The sequence below is a fragment of the Myotis davidii genome, unplaced genomic scaffold (assembly GCF_000327345.1).
Source record: "Myotis davidii unplaced genomic scaffold, ASM32734v1 scaffold481, whole genome shotgun sequence".
In the NCBI taxonomy this organism is placed as follows: Eukaryota; Metazoa; Chordata; class Mammalia; order Chiroptera; family Vespertilionidae; genus Myotis; species Myotis davidii.
This window is the reverse complement of record NW_006291201.1, coordinates 206,791-209,167: the sequence shown is the minus strand read 5'-3', so window position 1 is coordinate 209,167 and position 2,377 is coordinate 206,791. Positions and strand designations below refer to the sequence as shown.

Here is a 2,377-nt window from a genome sequence, read left to right as displayed (position 1 = left end):
CACGTGGCACGACGTTCCCGCCACACTCGGCTCAGGCCCCCACAACTCAAAACTTGGACCTTATGGTGATAGCAAGAATGGGGGGACAACGAAACAATCCCCAAAGGAAAGAAAAAGAGAATCACCCCCCCCCAAGAAACTAAATGAAACAGAGGCATGCAATATGTCAGAAAAAGAATTCAGAGTAATGGACATACAGTTAATAACGTGATGGACAGGACAATCAACAACTTATGCAAATATCAGGAAGAAATTCAAAGTAATATAGCTACAATAAAAAATGCGATGGAAAGTTTCAACAGTAGACTAGAGGAAGTGTATAACCGAATCAGTGAGTTAGAAGAAAAGGTAGAGAAACAAGCCCAATCTGAAAAGCAACTGGAAAAAAAAAGCAGGAGGAGAGCCTAAGGGAGTTTTGGGACAACATGAAATGAAGTAACTTACGTATAATAGGGGTGCCAGAAGGACAAAAAGAGGAGCAAGGATTTGAGAACATATTTGAAGAAATAATGACAGAAAACCTCCCTAATATGGGGAAGAAAAAAAGTCACACAAGTACAGAGTCCCAAGCAAGATGAACCACAAAAGACCCACACCAAGACACATCATAAGTACTATGGCAAACGTTAACGACAAAGAGAGAATCTTAAAGACTGCAAAAGAGAGACAGATTTACCTACAAAGGATCCCCCATCAGATTATCAAATGATTTCTCAACAGAAACACATCAGGTTAGAAGGGAATGGAATGAAGTATACAAAGTGATGCAAAGCAGAGGACTGAATACAAGAATACTCTATCCAGTGAGGCTATCAATCAAAATTGAAAGGGAAATCAGGAACTTCGCAGACAAAAAAAAGGCTAAGGGAGTTTATCACTACCAAGCCAGCAATGCAAGAAATGCTAAAGGGAATGCTGTAAAAAGAAATAGGAAGGGAGGAGGGAACAGAGGCATAAAGAATAGAAATGGCTACAAACAAGCACCTATCAATAATAACATTGAATGTATATGTATAAAATGCTCCAATCAAAATGCCCCTTTGGAAAACAGAATGGCATTTCTTCAAAGAAATAAAATTGGAACTGCCACTTAACCCAGTAATACCTCTTCTAGGATTATATCCCAATGGAATACTACACTGCTGTAAAAAAGAAGGAATTCTTACCATTTGCCACAGCATGGATGGAACTGTAGAGCAATATGCTAAGCGAAATAAGCCAGTTGGAGAAAGATAAATATCACATGATCTCACTCATTTTTGGAATATAATGAACAAAATAAACTGATGAACAAAAGTAGAACCAGAGTCACTGAAGCTTCAAACAGACTGTCCAACCTATGAGGGAATGTGGGTGTTGAGGGGATAAGAGATCAACCAACAGACTTGTATGCATGCATATGAACATAACCAATGGACACAGATGGGGGTTGGGGGAGTGAAGGCATTTGTTAGGTGGTGGGGGCATCCGGGGGTTGTCAAAGGGGAAAAAGGAGACTTATGTAATACTTCAAACAATAAAGAATTTAAATAAAAATAAAAAAGAAGAAATAGAAAGGGAAGAAAGAACACAGGGGTAAACAATAAAAATGGCCACAAACAACAGGGGGATGAGAGCATGAGTGTGTGTGGGGGGGAGGTTGGGGGTTAATGGGGGGATGAGGACACATTTGTAATACCCTAACCAATAAAGAAATTAAAGATTAAAAAAAGAATATTACTAGGAAAAAACAATAAAAATGGCTACAAACAAGTAGCTATCAATAACTTTAAATGTAAATGGACTAAATGCACCAATCAAAAGAAATAGAATGACTGAATGGATAAGAAAACATGACCCATATATATGTTGTCTACAAGAGATCCAACTCAGAACAAGGTACTCACACAGACTGAAAGTGAAAGGATGGAAAAATATTTTCCAGGCAAATGGAAATGAAAAAAAGCTGGGGTAGCAATACTTATATCTGACAAAGTAGACCTTGGAGAGAAGGCTATAACAAGAGAGAAGGAGGGCTACTTCATAATACTAAAGGGATCGATACAAGAAGAGGATATAACTCTGGTAAACATATATGCACCCAATGCAGGAGTACCCAAATACATAAAAAAACCTCTGGAAGATATAGAGGAAGAAATTGACAACAATACAATCACGGTAGGGGATTTTAATACCCCATTGACATCACTGGACAAATCCTCTAGACAAAAAAACAGCAAAGAATCAGCAATACTAAATGACTCACTAGACCAGAAGGACTTAATTGACATCTTCAGAACATTTCACCCTGGAGCTACAGAGTATACATTCTTCTCAAGTGCACATGGGACATTTTCAAAGATAGACCACATATTGTGTCACAAGCAAAGTCTGTCTA

At 38.2% G+C, this 2,377-nt stretch overlaps 1 protein-coding gene across 3 annotated transcripts in view; it reads left to right on the top strand.

Moving 5' to 3' along the window:
• PHKA1 (phosphorylase kinase, alpha 1 (muscle)) overlaps positions 1-2,377 on the top strand; it is a 243,454-nt gene that overhangs the window by 149,516 nt on the left and 91,561 nt on the right. The gene's annotated exons all lie outside the window — the stretch shown is intronic.